We start from the raw sequence: 23,199 nt of genomic DNA, 5'->3' as shown, positions 1-23,199 counted from the left end.
GATAAGGATTTCGGATATCATTCATGTAAACCCCTTTATTATCTGTACCATTCACTGAGTATCCAAGCTCACCCCTCTATATATATATATATATGTAGGTGATGAGCAGGACGGCGGTGACGCCTAGATGTACTTGCCACTTGTTTTGGACTTTGCACTTTTGCTGCATCTTGAAGATTATGCTTCTTAGTTGTATTTCATTGTATTTTGTATTTGATGGCTGAGAAGCCTTTTGGTCAAGATCTATTTTCCTTGTACTTCATTTGTTGTATTAAAGCTATGTAAAGATGTATGCCATTCCATTTAAACTTATGCACTGCTCTCATGGACTACTTAGCTTGAAATTTATTACTTCCATATTTGTAAGCCCCATATGTATACTCTGTTTGTGTGTGAATCTTGAAAGTTGGCCTTCGGTAATCACGAATTACTGGCCATCATGGCACCATTCTACTAGGGGCGGAATGGGGTCGTGACAGATTGGTATCAGAGCACAAGTTTCTTATAGTACGTTACTCACACTTCGAGTCCTAAAGAGCATAGGACTTTCCGTAGGATTGATGTTAGGATTGCATCATTATGCTTGCTACTTGACAATGTGTGCATCATTTTGGCGTGACTATTTGCTATTGCATGCATATTGTTTGATCATCTTGTTTTAAAGTCACATTTTGCACACTCTTAGCATCATGAGAAGAGGTAGACCACCTGTTGGCCGAGATCATCCCGAGGACAGATTGGATAGATTGGAGAGACTGGTAGAAGGTTTGGTCCGTGAGTTAAGGCAAACTCGGCCACAAGACGCTAGTACTACTTCTACCCAGGCCAAGTAGACAAATGGCCGGCATGCAGTTCCACATCCACCTCCACCTCCTCCAGCGCCGCAAGTACCTCCACAGCAAGCTTTATATGGGGACGACACCATAGCCCTGATCCGAGAGTTTAAGAAGATGAAACCGCCGAGATTCTCTGGAGGCATAGAGCCGATGAAAGCCGAAGCATGGGTCTTGGAAATGGAGAAACTGTTTGAGATTTTTCCCAACACCGACGTCCAGAAGGTGTCATTAGCAACATTCACCTTAGACGACGATGCACGAAGATGGTGGATGATGACCCGAGAAAGCAACCCAGATCTGAGTTGGGCCAGATTTTTGGAGCTGTTCTACAACAAGCATTTCCCCCTTAGTGTTCGAGACCGTAAGACCACAAAGTTTCAGACTTTGACACAAGGCAACAAGACAGTGGCAGAATATGACCGTGCTTTTACCGAGTTGGCGAGATATGCGCCTCACATGGTCGATGATGAATACAGAAAGGCCAAGAAGTTCAAAAGTGGATTGCGTGGACCAATTCAGGATCGAGTTAACATGCTCAATATGCCGACCTACGCCGAAGTGTTGGACAAGGCCATCCTGGCAAAGGCTAACTTGAACCGATATCAGAACTCAGGAGAAAATCAGAAGAAGAGGCAGAACTATGATAATCACCGAGCTCCGTTTAACACCAAGAAGAAAGCGAATGTGGGCAGCTCCAGCAACTCGAGCCAAGAAGGTAATACTAGGCCGACGTGTGCAAGCTGTGGGAAGCCACATTCCAGAGTTTGCTGTTGGGCATCGGGAGCTTGTTTTGAATGTGGTGAAGTGGGTCATCGCGTGAAAGACTGTCCAAAGGCAAGAACTGACGATGGTAAGAAGGATGGGAGCACCTCGGGCTCTATGCAAAGAAATAACATCGGGAGGGCCCAAATGAGACAGGGCAGAGTTTTTGCGTTGGTACCAGGAGACACTACGAATGCTGAGACAGTGGTGTCAGGTACACTCTCAATTTGCTCTTAAGATGCATACATATTAATTGATTCGGGATCTACACATTCCTTCATATCCGTTAAGTTTGCCGAGAAATTAAATAGAGAACAAGAACCCCTTGATTATATGTTACATGTGGCTACCCCATCTGGGAGAACTATGATTGTTACATCCATTTATAGGGCGTGTATTGTTGTAATTGAGGGTGTAGAATTATTAGTTGACTTGATGCCATTAAGCATGACCCACTTTGATGTCATATTGGGGATGGACTGGTTAGTAGCGAATCACGCATCTAATAATTGTGTTTCAAAGAATGTCACATTGAAACCCCCAAACCAAGCCGAGATTACTTTCCAGGGTAAAGGAGTAGCACCCCCACCTTACTTAATCTCATCTATGAAGGCCCATAAATTGATCCAAAAAGGGTGTCGAGGTTACCTGTGTAGTATACTAAGTAATCTGGATGGAAGCGTTGAGCTAGCAGACACCCCAGTTGTCAAGGAATTCCCCGACGTCTTTCCAAATGACTTGCCTGGCTGCTTGGTCGATAGAGAAATAGATTTTATGATTGATATTACGCCGGGAACTCAACCCATCTCCAAAACACCCTACAGAATGGCCCCAGCCGAACTTAAAGAACTGAAACTGCAATTACAAGAATTGCTGGGTAAGGGATTTATTAGGCCGAGTACTTCACCATGGGGAGCACCCGTTCTGTTTGTTAAGAAAAAGGATGGCACACTTCGTCTTTGTATCGACTACTGAGAACTGAACAAGGTAACCATTAAGAACAAGTATCCGTTGCCGAGGATTGATGATTTGCTTGACCAACTACAAGGGGCACGAGTCTTTTCTAAGATTGACCTCAGGTCAGGCTACCACCAGCTGAAAGTTAAGGCCGAGGATGTCGAGAAGACTGCTTTCCGGACAAGGTATGGCCACTACGAATTTTTGGTAATGCCTTTTGGAGTGGCCAATGCTCCTGCAGCATTCATGGATTTAATGAATAGGGTCTTCAAGTCGTACCTAGACGAGTTCGTGGTTGTTTTCATCGACGACATATTGATCTATTCCAAGAATGAAGTTGAGCATGAGAAGCACTTGAGACTAGCCTTACAAGTCCTAAGGGACAAGAAATTATATGCCAAGCTTAGCAAGTGTGAATTTAGGCTCTCCAGTAGCTCGTTCCTAGGGTATGTGATTAACGAAGAAGGTATTTCAGTCGATCCAAGTAAGATTGAAGCCGTTGTGAATTGGCCGACACCGACTAATGTATCCGAGATTCGTAGTTTTCTGGGTTTGGCCGGCTATTACAGGAAATTTGTGAAGGATTTCTCAAGGATTGCAGTACCGCTGACACAACTAACTCAAAAAGGAGTGGCGTATGAATGGACCGAGGATACGGAGTCCGCTTTCCAAGAGTTAAAGACGAGGTTGGTTACAGCGCCGATACTTGCTTTACCGTCAGACAAGGAAGAATTTCAGATTTATAGTGATGCTTCACATAAGGGGTTGGGTTGTGTGTTAATGCAAAGAGGTAAGGTTATAGCATACGCATCTCGTCAGTTAAAACCCAGTGAAAAGAATTATCCTACCCATGATTTGGAACTGGCAGCCGTGGTCTTTGCTTTAAAGATATGGCGCTATTACTTGTATGGAACTTCTTGCCAAGTTTTCACAGACCACAAAAGTCTGAAGTACTTGTTCACTAAAAAGGAATTGAATATGAGACAGAGAAGATGGCTTGAACTATTAAAGACTACGATATGCAGATTCAGTACCATCCGGGTAAGGCAAACTCCGTAGCCGACGCGTTGAGCAGGAACTTAGTTGGAAGTTTGGCGTGCCTGGCAATGATTTCAGTAGAGCCGACCATAATTGAGGAAGTGAAGACCAAACAGATGGAGGATAAGTTCCTCAAGAAGGTAATTGATGAATTCGTCACCAAGCCAAGGCCAGGGTACACCATTGAAAATCGAGTGCTTAAGTTTGAAGGGAGATTGTGCGTGGCCGACGTCCCAGAGTTAAAAAGGAAGATTTTGCAGGAAGCCCATAGCTCCAAATTTGTCGTTCATCCGGGAAGCACCAAGATGTACCAAGATGTGAAACGAACTTTCTGGTGGTCAAATATGAAAAGGGAAATAGCTGAGTTTGTATCCCCGTGTCTATGTTGTTAGCAAGTGAAAGCAGAACACCAGAGGCTAGCAGGACTTCTTCAACCCTTGTCAATCCCTGAGTGGAAATGGGAACATATCTCCATGGATTTTGTGATTGGTTTGCCGAGGACGCAAAAAGGTATGAACTCAATTTGGGTTATAGTTGACAGATTTACTAAGTCAGCACACTTTTTGCCTGTCAAGACTACATTCAATGCTGACCGGCTTGCTGGACTGTATATGAATGAGATTGTGAAGCTTCATGGAGTGCCGATGTCCATAGTGCAGACCGAGATTTGAAGTTTGTTTCTAGATTTTGACAGAGTTTACAAAGGGCTTTGGGAACCGAGTTGAAGTTTAGCACAACATTTCATCCCCAGACTGATGGACAAACAGAAAGAACGATTCAGACACTCGAAGATATGCTCAGACTATGTGTGTTAGATTTCAAGGGAAATTGGGAAGTACATCTACCGTTAGTAGAGTTTGCCTACAACAACAGTTATCAAGCCAGCATTGGCATGGCACCGTATGAAGCTTTGTATGGAAGGAAGTGCAGGTCGCCGATATGTTGGACTGAAGTGGGAGATAAAGCCTTGATTGGTCCCGAACTGGTTCGAGTTACAACCGACAAGATTAAGCTCATTCAATAAAGGATTAAAACCGCACAGAGCCAGCAGAAGAGTTATGCCGACCAGAGAAGGAGGGAATTAGAATTTTAGACTGGGGATCATGTATTTTTGAAGATCTCGCCGACGACAGGGGTTTCAAGATTTGGGAAGAAGGGTAAATTAGCACCTCGATATATTGGGCCATTTGAGATTCTTGAGAAGGTCAACCCTGTTGCCTACAGGCTTGCCCTGTCGCCAGAATTAAGCCAAGTTCACAACGTGCTTCATGTTTCGATGTTGAAGAAATATATCCGAGATCCACTACATGTGATTGATTATTCTGAGATTGTGGTTAATGAAGATTTAGGCTACGAGGAAAGGCCGATGAGAATTATTGACAAGCAAGAGCGACAGTTGAGAAACAAATCGATACCAATGGTAAAGATCGAATGGGAGGGGCATTATGGCAAGGAGGCTACATGGGAAAAGGAAGAGGAAATAAAAATCCGCTATCCGGAGTTATTTGTAGAGCAAGATAACTGAAGTTTGGGGATCAAACTTCTCTAAGGAGGGTAGACTGTAGTGACCCTCATTCCTCACCTTAGCCTCGGGCATGAGCATTTGTATAATCTTGTTTTGCTAAGTTACAGTAGTGAATTTTCTTGACTTGTCTTAGCTAGAATGAGATTTTTGTCTTGGTTTGTACTTATGTGAAATTTACTTGTTGAGTCTTGTTCTTTTCTGGTGAGTCTAGCCGAGGTCACCTTAAAGCCAGAACCACCTTGAAACCACTTTGGTTGACCCCTACCTTCGTCCTGGCATATTGGCCGAGATGTCATTTTCTAGGCCGGGGTGTATCATCAAGGCCGAGAGGTGTATCATCTAGGCCGAAATGTTAACCTTGAGCCCGAGTGATCTTGTTCCGGATTGGTGCGACCTAGACCGAGGTGTGGCACATCTACGCCGAGGTGTGGCACAACTAGGCCAAGTGTTGTCCGTCCTAACCGGGATCATAGATACCTCACTTACCGGAGCCGATGTTTTCACCCGATGTCAGTACCTTGTCAGAGTGCCATGCCGCTTTACTTGTTAAACACCCTTTCGCCATACTCTGTCTGGCCTGTCAGCCACCTTTTCGGGGAGAACCAACCAGCCGTTGCCACGTGTCTGAGCTGAGTGTTAAATCAGCCGGCAGTGAGTAGAACCTATCATTTTGTATCATATCTTTGCCTTGAGAGAGAGAAGCTCTAGAAGGAGTTTTAGAGTGAAGGAGTGGATCTTCGAGCTTGAATCTTAGAGATCTAACCGTTAGATTCGTGTATTAAGGTTAGATTCTTGACCTACTCTTGTTGTCCTTGTTAATCATCTAGCTGCATTGCATGATCAAACCTGATTTGCAAGCCATGCATTGATTGAAAGTTTGGTTTTAGAAAGAGAAAGTAGTATTCATGTGTTCTTGAATAAAAGCCTTGTTTGATCCGAAAGTTTGCATTAAGGTTCATGCTTTTGTGTTTGTTTCCATAAGATCTTCGAGTATGGGTGCCCAGGTCCATATTGTTGAATTCATAGCATGAAATCTCAGATTTTGTAATAGCAAATTATGATCTTGCATTCATCCTCCTCATGTTCATGTTCTTCATGTTCGACATGTTCTTCAAGAGAGGGAAACCCAGAATTTCCCGACCTCATTTCCTTGAATGTGGCCATCGAGGCAACACCTCGGCAAGGAGGTGTGGGACCTCGCCCTAGACCTGGTAGTCGCCCAGCATGTTTTCCCGAGATGAGAAACTGTGTTTTGTTTCGATTTGACTTAGCCTTTGAAGAATGCCGAGGTCATTTGCATGCATGCTAGACTTGTTTTGAGAAGTGCATTCAACAGACTTTGCCATGTGTTTGTAGGACTTGGACTTGCCTTGACCCCGACGTCTGAAGAGCTATGTGAGTGGTATTTTTAATAAAGTTATGTTATTAAGTTTTGATAAAAGTTTTGCCTTGACTGTTTTGGAAAAGTATTTGTGAAGCATGAACGGTGATCCCTATTTTGTATATCAAGCATTAGCCTTATTTTGAATGACAATCTTGAAAGTCCGTACATGCTAGGGGACTATAAGCATTTGTAGCACAATCTTGAAAGTCCGTACGCGCTAGAGGACTATAAGCATTTGTAGCACAATCTTGAAAGTCTTTACGTGCTAGGGGACTATAAGCATTTGTAGCACAATCTTGAAAGTCCATACGTGCTAGGGGACTATAAGCATTTGTAGCACAATCTTGAAAGTCCGTACGTGCTAGGGGACTATAAGCGTTTGTAGCACAATCCTGAAAATCCGTACGTGCTAGGGGACTATAAGCATTTGTAGCACAACCCTTGTTAATATTATTCCTTGGAACTTGAAAGTCTTGAAAGACTTTAATTGTCGGGACTTGAAAGATTTGTTAGATAAGCTTGATTTACTCTTGGATTTTGTACAAGATGTGTTATGCTTTGATTTGATAAGGATTTCGGATATCATTCATGTAAACCCCTTTATTATCTGTACCATTCACTGAGTATCCAAGCTCACCCCTCTATATATATATGTAGGTGACGAGCAGGACGGCGGTGACGCCTAGATGTATTTGCCACTTGTTTTGGACTTTGCACTTTTGCTGCATCTTGAAGATTATGCTTCTTAGTTGTATTTCATTGTATTTTGTATTTGATGGCTGAGAAGCCTTTTGGTCAAGATCTATTTTCCTTGTACTTCATTTGTTGTATTAAAGCTATGTAAAGATGTATGCCATTCCATTTAAACTTATGCACTACTCTCATGGACTACTTAGCTTGAAATTTATTGCTTCCGTATTTGTAAGCCCCATATGTATACTCTGTTTGTGTGTGAATCTTGAAAGTTGGCCTTCGGTAATCACGAATTACTGGCCATCATGGCACCATTCTACTAGGGGCGGAATGGGGTCGTGACATTTCTTTAATGAACTTCCATTTTTAATTTTATGGAACTTCCATTTCTACTTTTATTCAGCATCCATTTTTATTCAAGTTATTTTTCGATTTAACTTCCTTTTTTATTTAATTTCCAAATAGATCGTTAAGGTATAGTGGTATCTGAAATGAACTTCTATTTTTAATTTTATGCAACTTTCATTTTATTTTTATTCCACTTCCATTTTTATTCAATTTACTTTTCTATTAAACTTCATTTTTTATTTAATTTCCAAATAGATCTTTAAGGTATATTGGTTTCTTAAATGAACTTCCATTTTTAATTTTCTGCAACTTCCATTTTTATTTTTATTCGACTTCCATTTTTATTCAAGTTATTTTTCTATTCAACTTCCTTTTTTATTTAATTTCCAAATAGATCGTTAAGGTATAGTGGTTTCTTGAATGAACTTCCATTTTTAATTTTCTGCAACTTCCATTTTTATTTTTATTTAACTTCATTTTTTATTCAAGTTTCTTTTGTACTCAACTTCCTTTTTTATGTAAATTCCAAATAGATCGTTAAGGTATAGTGGTTTCTGGATTGAACTTCCATTTTTAATTTTCTGCAACTTCCATTTTTATTTTTATTCAACTTTCATTTTTATTCAATTTACTTTTTTATTAAACTTCCTTTTTTATTTAATTTCCAAATATATCGTTAAGGTATATTGGTTTCTTGAATGAACTTCCATTTTTAATTTTCTGCAACTTTCATTTTTATTTTTATTCGACTTCCATTTTCATTCAAGTTATGTTTCTATTCAACTTTCTTTTTTACTTAATTTCCAAATAGATCGTTAAGGTATAGTGGTTTCTTTAATGAACTTCCATTTTTAATTTTATGGAACTTCCATTTTAATTTTTATTCAGCTTCCATTTTTATTCAAGTTATTTTTCAATTCGACTTCCTTTTTTATTTAATTTCCAAATAGATGGTTAAGGTATAGTGGTTTCTTGAAGTAACTTCCATTTTTAATTTTGTGCAACTTCCATTTTTATTTTTATTTAACTTCCTTTTTTATTCAAGTTTCTTTTCTATTCGACTTCCTTTTTTATTTAATTTCCAAATAGATCGTTGAGGTATAGCGGTTTCTTTAATGAACTTCCATTTTTAATTTTATGGAACTTCCATTTTTATTTTTATTCAGCTACCATTTTTATTCTAGCTATTTTTCTATTCAACTTTCTTTTTTATTTAATTTCCAAATATATCGTTAAGGTATAGTGGTTTATTGAATTAACTTCCATTTTTAATATTCTGCAACTTCCATTTTTATTTTTATTTCACTTCATTTTTTATTCAAGTTTCTTTTCTACTCAACTTCCTTTTTTATTTAATTTCCAAATAGATCGTCGAGGTATAGTGGTTTCTGGATTGAGCTTCCATTTTTATATTTATTCAATTTCCATTTTTATTCAATTTACTTTTCTATTCAACTTCCTTTTTTTATTTAATTTCCAAATAGATGGTTAAGGTACAGTGGTTTCTTGAATTAACTTCCATTTTTAATTTTTTGCAACTTCCTTTTTTATTTTTATTTAGCTTCCTTTTTTATTCAAGTTTTCTTTTCTATTCAACTTCCTTTTTTATTTAATTTCCAAATAGATCGTTGAGGAATAGTGGTTTCTTTAATGAACTTCCATTTTTAATTTTATGGAACTTCCATTTTTACTTTTATTCAGCTTCCATTTTTATTCAAGCTATTTTTCTATTCAACTTCCTTTTTTATTTAATTTCCAAATATATCGTTAAGGCATAGTGGTTTCTTGAATTAACTTCCATTTTTAATTTTCTGCAACTTCCATTTTTATTTTTATTTCACTTCTTTTTTTATTCAAGTTTCTTTTCTACTCAACTTCCTTTTTTATTTAATTTCCAAATAGATCGTCAAGGTATAGTGGTTTCTGTATTGAACTTCCATTTTTATTTTTATTCAACTTCCATTTTTATTCAATTTACTTTTCTATTAAACTTCCTTTTTTATTTAATTTCCTAATAGATCGTTAAGGTATAGTGGTTTCTTGAATGAACTTCCATTTTTAATTTTTTGGAACTTCCATTTTTATTTTTATTCAACTCACATTTTTATTCAATTTCCTTTTCTATTAAAATTCCTTTTTTATTTAATTTCCAAATAGATCGTGAAGGTATAGTGGTATCTTGAATGAACTTCCATTTTTAATTTTATGCAACTTCCATTTTTATTTTTATTCAACTTCCATTTTTATTCAATTTTCTTTTCGATTCAAGTTCCTTTTTTATTTAATTTCCAAATAGATCGTTAAGGTATAGTGGTTTCTTTAATGAACTTCCATTTTTAATTTTCTGCAACTTCCATTTTTATTTTTATTCAACTTCTATTTTTATTCAATTTACTTTTCTATTAAACTTCCTTTTTTATTTAATTTCTAAATAGATCGTTAAGGTATAGTGGTATCTTGAATGAACTTCCAATTTTAATTTTTTGCAACTTCCATTTTTATTTTTATTTAAGTCATTTTTCTATTCAACTTTCTTTTTTATTTAATTTCCAAATAGATCGTTAAGGTATAGTGGTTTCTTGAAAAAACTTCCATTTCCAATTTTCTGCAACTTCAATTTTTATTTTTATTTAACTTCGTTTTTCAATCAAATTTCTTTTCTACTCAACTACCTTTTCTATTTAATTTCGAAATATATCGTTAAGGTATACTGGTTTCGGGATTGAACTTCCATTTTTAATTTTTTGCAACTTCCATTTTTATTCAATTTACTTTTCTATTAAACTTCATTTTTTATTAAATTTCCAAATAGATCGTTAAGGTATAGTGGTTTCTTGAATTAATTTCAATTTTTAAATTTCTGCAACTTCCGTTTTTATTTTTATTTAACTTCCTTTTTTATTAAAGCTTTTTTTCTACTCAACTTCCTTTTTTATTTAATTTCCAATTAGATCGTCAAGGTATAGTGGTTTCTGGATTGAACGTCCATCTTTATTTTTATTCAACTGCCATTTTTATTCAATTTACTTTTCTATTAAATTTCCATTTTTATTTAATTTCTAAAATATCGTTAAGGTATAGTGGTTTCTTGACTGAACTTCCAATTTTAATTTTCTGCAACTTCCATTTTTATTTCTATTCGACTTCTTTTTTTTTATCAAGCTTCTTTCCTATTCAACTTCGTTTTTTATTTAATTTCCAAATAGATCGTTAAGGTATAATGGTTTCTGGATTGAACTTACATTTTTAATTTTATACAACTTTCATTTTCATTTTATTCAACTTCCATTTTTATTCATTTTTCTTTTCTGTTAAAGTTCCTTTTTCATTTAATTTCCAAATAGATCGTTAAGGTATAGTGGTTTCTTTAATGAACTTCCATTTTTAAATTTATGAAACTTCCATTTTTATTTTTATTCAACTTCCGTTTTTATTCAAGTTATTTTTCTATTCAACTTCCTTTTTTATTTAATTTCCTGATAGATCGTTAAGATATAGTGGTTTCTTGAATGAACTTCCATTTTTAATTTTCTGCAACTTTCATTTTTAATTTTGTTCAACTTCCATTTTTATTCAATTTACTTTTCTATTAAACTTCCTTTTTTATTTAATTTCCAAATAGATCGTTAAGGTATAGTGGTATCTTGAATGAAATTTCAATTTTTATTTTATGCAACTTGCAATTTTATTTTTATTCGACTTCCATTTTTATTCAAGTCATTTTTCTATTCAACTTTCTTTTTTATTTAATTTCCAAATAGATCGTTAAGGCATAGTGGTTTCTAGAATGAACTTCCATTTTTAATTTTCTGCAAGTTTCATTTTTATTTTTATTTAACTTCCTTTTTCAATTAAGTTTCTTTTCTACTCAACTTCCTTTTTTATTTAATTTCCAAATAGATTGTTAAGGTATACTGGTTTCTAGATTGAACTTCCATTTTTTATTTTCTCCAACTTCCATTTTTATTTTTATTCAACTTCCATTTTTATTCAATTTACTTTTCTATGAAACTTCCTTTTTTATTTAATTTCCAAATAGATCGTTAAGGTATAGTAGTTTCTTTAATGAACTTCCATTTTTAATTTTATGGAACTTCCATTTTTATTTTTATTCAGCTTCCATTTTTGTTCATGTTATTTTTCTATTCAACTTCCTTTTTTATTCAATTTCCAAATAGATGGTTAAGGTATAGTGGTTTCTTGAATTAACTTCCATTTTTAATTTTCTGCAACTTCCATTTTTATTCAAGTGTCTTTTCTACTCAACTTCCTTTTTTATTTAATTTCCAAATAGATCGTTAAGGTATAATGGTTTCTGGATTGAACTTACATTTTTAATTTTATGAAACTTTCATTTTTATTTTTATTCAACTTCCATTTTTATTCATTTTTCTTTTCTATTCAACTTCCTTTTTTATTTAATTTCATAATAGATCGTTGAGGTATCGTGGTTTCTTTAATGAACTTCCATTTTTTATTTTATGGAACTTCCTTTTTTATTTTTATTCAACTTCCATTTTTATTCTAGCTATTTTTCTATTCAACTTCCTTTTTTATTTAATTTCCAAATATATCGTTAAGGTATAGTGGTTTCTTGAATTAACTTCCATTTTTAATTTTCTGCAACTTCCATTTTTATTTTTATTTCACTTCCTTTTTTATTCAGGTTTCTTTTCTACTCAACTTCCTTTTTTATTTAATTTCCAAATAGATCGTCAAGGTATAGTGGTTTCTGGATTGAACTTCTATTTTTGTTTTTATTCAACTTCCATTTTAAGTCAATTTACTTTTTTATTCAACTTCCTTTTTTATTTAATTTCCGAATAGATGGTTAAGGTATAGTGGTTTCTTGAATTAACTTCCATTTTTATTTTCATTTAACTTCTTCTTTTATTCAAGTTTCTTTTCTATTCAACTTCCTTTTTTATGTAATTTCCAAATAGATCGTTGAGGTATAGTGGTTTCTTTAATGAACTTCCATTTCTAATTTTATGAAACTTTCATTTTTATTTTTATTCAGCTTCCATTTTTATTCTAGCTATTTTTCTATTCACCTTCCTTTTTTATTTAATTTCCAAATATATCGTTAAGGTATAGTGGTTTCTTGAATTAACTTCCATTTTTAATTTTCTGCAACTTCCATTTTTATTTTTATTTAACTTCCTTTTTTATTCAAGTTTCATTTCTATTCAACTTCCTTTTTTATGTAATATCCATATAGATCGTTGAGGTATAGTGGTTTCTTTAATGAACTTCCATTTTTAATTTTATGGAACTTCCATTTTTATTTTTATTCAGCTTCCATTTTTATTCTAGCTATTTTTCTATTCAACTTCCTTTTTTATTTAATTTCCAAATATATCGTTAAGGTATAGTGGTTTCAAGAATTTACTTCCATTTTTAATTTTCTGTATATAGCGATCCCGGTATTCCCTGTTGTTATTGAACTGTAATCCGGGCTTGGTCCCGTAAATTTGTTGTTGTCTTATCCTCTTTTCTATCCCTCACTCTTAATCTTAGAGTTTTGGGTTATGTTGGACTTGTTGGGTATAAGTTGGTGATGTTTTAAAACTTAGAATCTTTGCCCAGTTTTTGGCCTCTCCGCTCGAGCGGGGGTTTCGGCGCTCGAGCGGGAAAATCACCTTCCGTGTATTTCCTCTATAGTGTTGGACGCTCGAGCGTGAGGTTTGACGCTCGAGCGGGAGTTTGTGTATGACACTCGAGCGGGGAGTTGGACGCTCGAGCGGGGACCTGTTCTGCAAAACTTCTGGTTGGTTGTATCTGCTGCTCGTGCGGGGGTTTTGGCGCTCGAGCGGGAGTCTGTGAGTGACGCTCGAGCGGGGGTTTCCACGCTCGAGCGGGTCGACCTGTATAACACACCGAGATTCAGCTTTTGAATCACTTTTTGATTTCCTTTCTCTCTCTTACTTTTCCGAAAAAGCCATTGGAGAGCACCTCACTCTAAAACCTAACTTCTCTCTTAGGATTGATCTAGCTAGAGTGTTTTCCTCACCTTGGGCCTTTGTAAGAAGTGTGTTGATCGTCGAGGGCTTCGTTGTGATCCAAGAAATTTGGGATTTGGAGCACTTCGATTTTGGGTCATCTTCTCCTTTTGAGTTCTCCATTTGAGGTAGGGGTTCTCCTTGTTCTTTTTCAATACTCCGTCTATGGATAGACATGTGGTAATTTTTGTATTGCATGAAAATTGTATCATGTTGGATTTGTTTGAAAATCATGAAATAAACCTAGGGTTGGTTGTGTAGAGAATGGATTGGCTTCATTGATTGTTGTCTTGGCTAAAATAAATATAAATTAGCATGTTGTAGTTAAATGAGGAAAAGTCCTAAATTATATTTTGGTTGAGTAAATTATAATGGGGGTTTGTTGACCATTGTGTGTAAACCTCTTTTGTCAAAATGAGTGTGGTAAGGGTGTTAATACCTAAAGGATTAACCATGGCTTTTGTAACACCCTCAAAATAATAACATTAAACCCATCAATAAAGACATGAACTGGTAATAAAGATAAACATCCTTCTATTCATCAGAGTAGTTTCTTACAAATGTATTACATGTTAACAACAAAAGCAAAATGCCCTACGGGCTTACAGCTTTCCAAGTTAACACTTGGTTACAACAAAAGAGTACTAACTCAATTACATATTAAGCCCTTGACTTGAATTTACATGTAATACATCAAAATAAAACGACAAAAGTATGTCCGCCCCTAGCCTTCCAAGCTACGTCCTTGGAGGTGGCATGCTACCTGTACCTGAAAATGATATTCCCATATAGGGTGAGCCACAGCCCAGTAGAAATACACTAAACCAACCATGAACAATGACTAAAAGATTAGCAATTTATAGATGGCCAACTCTGATACATTCACATAAATCACATATTTATGTCATACGACTTATGAGTCCAAGTTACTTTTCATTTTCCCTTTTTCAACAGATAAGCATATTAGCTCAATCATCATTTCAACAGATATGTATAAAAACTATATCCCACATTCACAGATAAGCATTTAAGTTGTATCCACATTCTCAACAGATATGTATAACGACAATATCCCACATTCACAGATAAGCATATAAGCTGTATCCACATTTCACAAAGATAAGCATATGAGCTCTATCTTCACTTCTCTAGACAAGCATATGAGCTGTATCTACGGAGTTCATCCCCTATCTTCTCCCAACACTATTCGGTTTAGAGGTACATCCCCCATCTTCCCCTAAACCGCGAAGTACATCCCCCATCTCCTCCTCTACACATAACGTATACAAACACATTGGTTCTATATACAATCACTCAATACATATAGTTAATGTATTCTATCAATCGTCAAATTCCATGACACATTCCATTGATTAGTTTTCGTTTGCCTAATCATCATGCATTGTCTACAACAATCACGACTATCCTCCACCGATAGCCCAAAGCAGTTATTTCTATACAGAAAATAAATGCACAATGGATATTCAATCAACATTTCATTTCGTTGTGTGATAACCAATTCAACTACACCCTTTAACCCCATACATTCCCAATCTCAACAATTCCATTTCATTTCCTCATTTCTCACAATTAATTATCCCAATTAATCAAACAATGTAATTAGGTCATTTTCCATAATTAACATTTCAACCCTTAGGTCCCATTTTCATCAATGATTCAACATTTATTTCATTTCTCTATGCCGAACATGCATCTAGGTTTATTATAAATAAAACCCCAACTTTTGTAAAATAACACAAAAGCCCCAAACTCTCACAAAATTACCAAACCAACCCCAACATCTCAAAATACCAAAACTTAAAGGCAAAATCCATAGAGAGGAGTAGGATATCCCTACCTCGAAGTTTGAGCCAAAAAGGAGATGAAGACTCGAAGATCAACGTGCTCCAAATCCAAACTTTTCCAGATTAAGTCGAAGCTCTCAACGCCCTCTATCTTTTTAACAAAGACCCTAGGCTAGATTCACACTCTAGGGAGATCAAATCTTAGAGAGAGTGTAAGTTTAGAGAGAGAGGGTCTCGGATCTAGGGTTTGAAAGAAAAAGATAGTGAAAAACTGATGTTCAAAAATGCTACTGTCCGCTGATATAAAACACGCTCGCTCGAGCGAAGACTTTGTCGCTCGAGCGACCAGACACAGAAAACTCTCGCTCGAGCCAAGAAGTTCTCGCTCGAGCCGAAAACTCAGAAGTGCGCTCGAGCGAAAGAATGCTCGCTCGAGCCAACAACTCAAACCCTCAGGTCTACAACCAGAAGCACGCTCGAGTGACAGACTTCTCGCTCGAGCGAAGAACAAACCAGACCGCTCGAGCGAAGAAAACTCGCTCGAGCCAAGAAATGCAGCTCTCAGGTCCAGAACCAGACGCAATCGCTCGCTCGAGTGAAGCCACTCTGGCTCGATCCACCAGACACGAACTCAACTCTCGCTCGAGCGACCAACTCCTCGCTCGAGCGAAGATCCAAAAATCTGGGCAGCAGCACTAGGCTCCCAAACACAACTAACCTGTAACAAACCTGCCCAACACATCCTATAACTCAATTACGAAGTAAAAAGGATGCAAACAAGATAATAAACAACTACCAACATCCACGGACACATGTCCGGATCATTGTACAACAAGGGTAAACCGGGATCGCTATAGCTTTGGAGTTGATTTTATGGAAACAAGATTAGTGGAGTTGGTTTTGTAATAACAAAAAGGAAATGGAATCGTTTTTGTGAAATGAGGGAAGTGTTTTCGAAATAAGTTTGAGAATTGGATTGTTGTATCTTGAGTGTTGAACACACATGTAGAAGTTGTATCTTTAACTACCATGCTAATATTGTTGTTGGGTTTATGATTCATGATATTTGAGTCTTTTAATAGATGTACTAACTATATGCATCTAGAGGTTTTGTCCTTGGTCATCGGTGGAGGATGACACGGTTGTGTAGAATTGTCGAGTATGCATTTTGCCATTGATTAATTGAACATCGTATGTGATGAAGTGCTAGATACATTATATATATGTATATTTGCTCGGAAGGAGATAGTCATGTGTTCATATATTTTAACACATTGCTGGTGTCTTGATGGTTTATGTATATGCATTATACATGTTGGTTATGCCTTGATGTGCTGTGATTGTTGGTGTTATGCCCCGCGCTTAGAATCTGTAACGCCCTCAAAATAAGACAAGCATTTACATATAAACTAACCACATTCCTTTATTTCATTGAGTTTCATTACATAAGTATTACATGTTAACATCAAAACAAAATGCCCTACGGGCTTACAGCTTTCCAAGTTAACACTTGGTTTCAACAAAAGAGTACTAACTCGTTTACACATTAAGCCCTTGGCTTGAAGTTACATGTAATACATCAAAAGTAAAACAACTACACTATGTCCGCCTCTAGCCTTCCAAGCTATGTCCTTGGAGGTGGCATGCTTCCTGCACCTGAAAATGATATTCCCATATAGGGTGAGCCACAGCCCAGTAGAAATACACTAAACCAACCATGGACAATGACTAAAACATTAGCAATTGATAGTTGGTCAACACTGATACAATCACATAAATTACATATTTATGTCAACGACTTACAAGTCCCAATTACTTTTCATTTTCCCTTTTTCAACAGATAAGCATGCTAGCTCTATCACCATTTCCACAGATATGTATAAAAACTATATCTTACATTCAGATATGCATAAAAGCTATATCCACATTCTCAACAGATATGTATATCAACAATATCCACAGATAAGCATACAAGCTGTATCCACACTCTACAACAGATATGTATATCAACAATATCCACAGATAAGCATACAAGCTGTATCCACACTTCACAAAGATAAGCATATGAGCTCTATCTTCACTTCTCTAGACAAGCATATGAGCTCTGTCTACGGAGTTCATCCCCTATCTCCTCCCAATACCTATCCGGTTTAGAGGTACATCCCCTATCTTCCCCTAAACCGCGGAGTACATCCCCTATCTCCTCCTCTACACATAACGTATATAAACACATTGGTTCTATATACAATCACACAATACACACAATTAATGTATTCTATCAACCGTCAAGTTCCATGACACATTCCATTGATTAGTTTCCGTTTACCTAATCATCATGCATTGTCTACAACAATCTCGACTATCCTCCACCGATAGCCCAAAGCAGTTATTTCTAAAACAGAAAATAAATGCACAAATAAATATTCAATCAACATTTCATTTCCTCATTTCTCACCAATTAATTATCCCAATTAATTAAACAATGTAATTAGGCCATTTTCCATAATTACCATTTCAACCCTTAGGTCCCATTTTCATCAATGATTCAACAATCATTCCATTTTTCTATGCCAAACATGCATCTAGGTTTATTATGAATAAAACCCCAACTTTTGTAAAATTACACAAAAGCCCCAAACTTTCACAAAATTACCAAACCAAGCCCAACATCTCAAAATACCAAAATTTAAAGACAAAACCCATAGAGAGGAGTAGGTTATCCCTACCTCAAATTCGGAGTCCCAAAGGAGAAGACGACAAAACCCAACGTGCTCCAAAACCCGAGATTTTCAGATTAAAATGAAGCCCTCGACGATCAACAACTTTTTTGTAAAGGCCAAAGGTGAGTAAATCACTCCTACTAGATCAAAACCTAGAGAGAAGGTAGAGTCTAGAGTGAGAGGCTCAACAATGGTGATTTTGGAAAAGTAAGAGAGAGAAGAGAAAGTGAAAAAGTGATTTAAAGAGTCACAAATTCGGGACTTTAACCCAGGTCTCCGCTCGAGCGTAAAACACCCCGCTCGAGCGGCCACTCACAGACTCCCGCTCGAGCGGCCAACCTCCCGCTCGAGCGCAGAATGCACTCGCCCAGCACTTTTGCAGAACCAGGCCTCCGCTCGAGCTCCCAATCCCTACGCTCGAGCTCACAACACTGCACAACAAATACTGGATGGGTGTATTATCCGCTCGAGCGCCAACACCTCCGCTCGAGCGTACAGGCCAAAAATCTGGGCAACTAGTTTTGGTTTCTAAACTCAACCAACCTGTAACAAACCCGCTCAACACATCCTATAACTCAAATACAAAGTAAGAAAGGATGTAAACAAGATAATAAACCACTACCAACATCCACGGACACATGTCCGGATCACTATACAACAAGGGTAAACCCGGGATCGCTATAACCTCCCCCCCTTAAAGAATTTCGTCCCCGAAATTAAACACAAGTTTTCAAAAACAAGTTTTCCTCCATTTTAAACAATGTTACATTTTAACATTCAACAATTCGACCCATTACCGGTCATCCCATCCCTTTAACAAGAGACATATCACAATATGTAAACCACATATGTATTATCAACATGCATCAACATTATGCACTATCTTTCCAATTTCAACAATATATTCAACACATATAGTATCACATTCAACTTCCGTATGAGGCAAGTTCCAAAACATACTTCCAATAACCAAAACATTTTCAATGTTTCACAACTTAAGACATATATAAAAGCTCTTAAGTTCAACAAAATGTAAAATTTAAATACAAGATTACATATCAACAAACAAGTCCGGATATTTCTCACGGACTTCCAACTCACGTTCCCAAGTGGCTTCCTCCACTCCGTGATGTTTCCACAAGACTTTCACCAAAGGAATGGTCTTACCACGCAGGACTTGATCCCGCCTATCCAAGACCCGAACCGGTCTCTCCTCATATGAGGCATCCTCATCTACCTCTAAATCAGTCCAATCCAACACATGTGATGGATCTGGCTCATACTTCCGAAGCATACTCACATGAAACACGTCATGCACTCCGGACAACTGTGGCGGTAAGGCTAACCGATAAGCAACCTCACCTATCCTCTCAAGGATCTCAAAAGGACCAATAAACCGAGGGGATAACTTTCCACTCTTCCCAAACCTCATCAAGCCTCGCCTAGGTGATATCTTCAGAAAGACATGATCACCTACCTCAAACGCCAAAGGCCTCCTCCTATGGTCGGCATAACTCTTTTGTCGACTCTGGGCTGTAACAAGCCTCCTACGGATAAGCTCAACTTTCTCCGTCGTCTCCCTAACCAACTCCGGACCCAACAAAGGTGCATCACCCACCTCGGCCCAACAAACTGGAGACCTACACGGTCGGCCATACAAGGCCTCAAACGGTGCCATACCAATGCTAGACTGAAAACTGTTGTTGTAGGCAAACTCTACCAATGGCAAGTGCCTCTCCCACGTCCCACTGAAGTCCAGGACACAACCCCGAAGCATATCCTCGAGGATTTGAATAGTACGCTCAGACTGCCCGTCAGTCTGAGGATGATAAGCCGTACTAAAGGTCAACTTAGTGCCCAAGGCACTCTGCAAACTCTGCCACAACCTAGCAGTAAAACGAGGATCTCTATCTGAGACGATCGTCACTGGGACCCCGTGCAATCTCACTACGTCCCGAATATACAGGTCGGCAAGATGATCTACCGAATCTCTCACGCGCATAGGAATAAAGTGCGCCGACTTAGTCAACCGGTCTACAACCACCCAAATAGCATCACTACCCCGCTGAGTCTTCGGAAGACCTACAACGAAGTCCATAGTGACATGCTCCCACTTCCACTCGGCAATAGGCAAGGGTTGCAACAAACCCGCTGGCCTCTGATGCTCGGCCTTCACTTGCTGGCAAGTAAGGCACTTCGATACGAAAACAGCCACATCTCTTTTCATACCCCGCCACCAAAACTGGCGACCCAAATCCTGATACATCTTAGTACCTCCCGGATGCACCGCAAGGCGCGAATGGTGAAACTCTCGAAGTACTTCCTCTCGGCAAGACTCCGGTACAAACAAACGGTCTCGGTATCTCACACTCAGGTCGGGATACACCGTCAAACCCTTCTCGACTTTCCCACTAGAGATCTTCTCTCGGAGGGATTCTACCTCAAGGTCACCTCTCTGTGCCTCTAACACTCTAACCACAAGTGTAGGCTGCGCAACAACAGAAAACAAGGCCGCATCCTCAACAGATTCGCCCAGTAGCAAATCAAACTCGCCAAGTGCTCCCAACATCACCCATTCCCGGATGGCTATACTAGCAACATCACTAATGGTCTTCCTACTAAGGGCATCGGCCACAACATTGGCCTTTCCCGGATGATAATGCAACTCAAAATCATAATCCTCGATGAACTCCATCCATCTCCTCTGCCTCAGATTCAAGTCTCTCTGTGTAAACAGATACTTCAAACTCTTGTGATCCGAGAATACCTCGAACCTCTCACCATAAAGGTAGTGCCTCCAGATTTTCAAGGCAAAGATCACAGCTGCTAACTCTAGGTCGTGTGTGGGGTAATTCTTCTCGTGTATTTTCAACTGACGTGAGCCATAAGCTATCACTTTCCCCTCTTGCATCAACACACAACCCAAACCCTCTCGTGAAGCATCACAATAAACCGCATAACCCAACCCTCTCTCCGGAATAATCAATACCGGAGCGGTGGTCATTCTAACTTTTAGCTCTTGGAACGACTTTTCACAAGTCTCACTCCACACAAACTTGACTCCCTTCCGAGTCAGTCTAGTCAACGGTGACGCTAACCTGGAGAAATCTTTCACAAACCGACGGTAATACCCAGCTAATCCCAGAAAACTGCGGATCTCAAACACACTCTTAGGCTGTGCCCAATCTTGCACTGCCTCAACCTTGGATGTATCAACAGACACCCCTTCCCCGGATACCACGTGGCCTAAGAATTTGACTTCCCTCAGCCAGAACTCACACTTCCCAAACTTGGCATACAGCCTATGGGCTCTAAGTAACTCAAGCACCACTCTCAAGTGTTCCTCGTGCTCCTCCTTAGATGACGAATAGATAAGGATATCGTCCACAAAAACAACCACAAAGCGGTCTAAGAACTCCTGGAAAATCCGGTTCATCAAGTCCATAAAGACTGCCGGTGCATTGGTAAGCCCAAATGGCATCACCAGAAACTCATAATGGCCATACCGCGTACGGAATGCCGTCTTCGGAATATCTTCCTCCCTGACCCTCAACTGATGGTAACCCGATCTCAAGTCTATCTTAGAGAAACAACGGGAACCCTTCAACTGGTCAAACAAATCATCTATACGGGGCATAGGATACTTATTCTTAACCGTAGCCCGATTCAACTTCCGGTAGTCTATACACAATCTCAAGGCACCATCTTTCTTTTTAACAAAGAGTGCCGGTGCTCCCCACGGTGAAACACTAGGGCGAACAAAGCCCTTATCGAGCAATTCCTGGAGCTGAACTTTCAACTCAACCAACTCTGCTGGAGCAAAACGGTAAGGTGCCATAGAAATTGGCGCCGTACCAGGCACTAAATCAATAGAGAACTCTATCTCTCGGTGAGGTGGCAAACTAACAAGATCTTCGGGAAAAACATCCGAATACTCACAAACCACCCTCGGTAATACATGCTGGGTCTCACCACTCTCACCACTCTCAAAGCTAGCAAGTAGACTACTAAGCTCACTTCGCCCTCGTGAATCATACCCCGGTGGCAAAACACTACCAACCCGGTCTCCCAAGAAATGGAACCACTCCCCGCTCAAGGTACACAATGTAACCCTCTGGCGGTAGCAATCAATAACAGCCCGGTATGACGATAACCAGTCCATACCCAAAATAACATCAAAACCCTTCATGGGCATGACAACAAACGGAAAAGGAAGCCTATAGTCGGCGACCTCTATATCACATCCTCTAACACCCTGTTTCAGAATCAACTCACCACCCAAAGGCGATACCACACAAATAGGAGATGCTAACTGTGCTAACTCCAATTCCAAAACAGATGCAAATGCAGCAGATACAAAAGAATGAGATGCACCCGTGTCTATCAACACATTAGCAACCGAGTTGCAAAACAGAAAAGTACCTCTCACTACTGATGGAGCCGGTACTAAGTCCTGCGCGGTAACAGCATACACGCGCCCCGTAGGCCCCTGGTCTACCTGCTCACCTCTCGGAGCAAAAGACTGCTGCACAGACTGGGATGACGAAGCTCCCGGATTGGCCCTCGAGGCCTGCACAGACTGAGCTGGCTGAAAACCCTGCGTCTGCCTAGAACCAGACGCTCCCGAAGTGGCACTCAACTGTGGGCAAAACCTCTTCATGTGCCCAGGTTGTCCACACTGATAACAAATCAAGAGCTGCCCCCTGCCCAAACTCTGACTCGGCGGTCTAGCTGAAGAAGAAGCAGCTTTCTGACCCCCACCCTTCTGCGGGCAAACAGAAACCTTGTGACCCAGCTGGCCACACTTGTAACAAGTGAATTCTCCCTGACTGCCTCTCCCCGAGCCTACACTAGGCACTGGAAAGGTCGATCTAGAGACTGCACCCTGAGACTGCTGAGGGTTAGAACCCCTCTGCCTCCTGCCATCACTCTGACTATCCTGGCTCCTCTTGGAGCCTCTCTGACCCTCATCCTCCTCCTGCATCATAAGCTCCATATGAGCTGCAGCATCCACTAGGTGTCTATACTCTCGAATATAAGACCCACCAACTCTCAACTTGAGGCCCCGCCTCAACTTCCGCTCAAACTCATAGCAACGGCGTTCCTCAGACGCCACCAGTTCAGGTGCA

The sequence above is a fragment of the Camellia sinensis genome, unplaced genomic scaffold (assembly GCF_055761805.1).
Source record: "Camellia sinensis isolate YWXY unplaced genomic scaffold, ASM5576180v1 Unanchor2, whole genome shotgun sequence".
Taxonomy (NCBI): domain Eukaryota; kingdom Viridiplantae; phylum Streptophyta; class Magnoliopsida; order Ericales; family Theaceae; genus Camellia; species Camellia sinensis.
Note: the sequence above shows the minus strand (reverse complement) of the source record.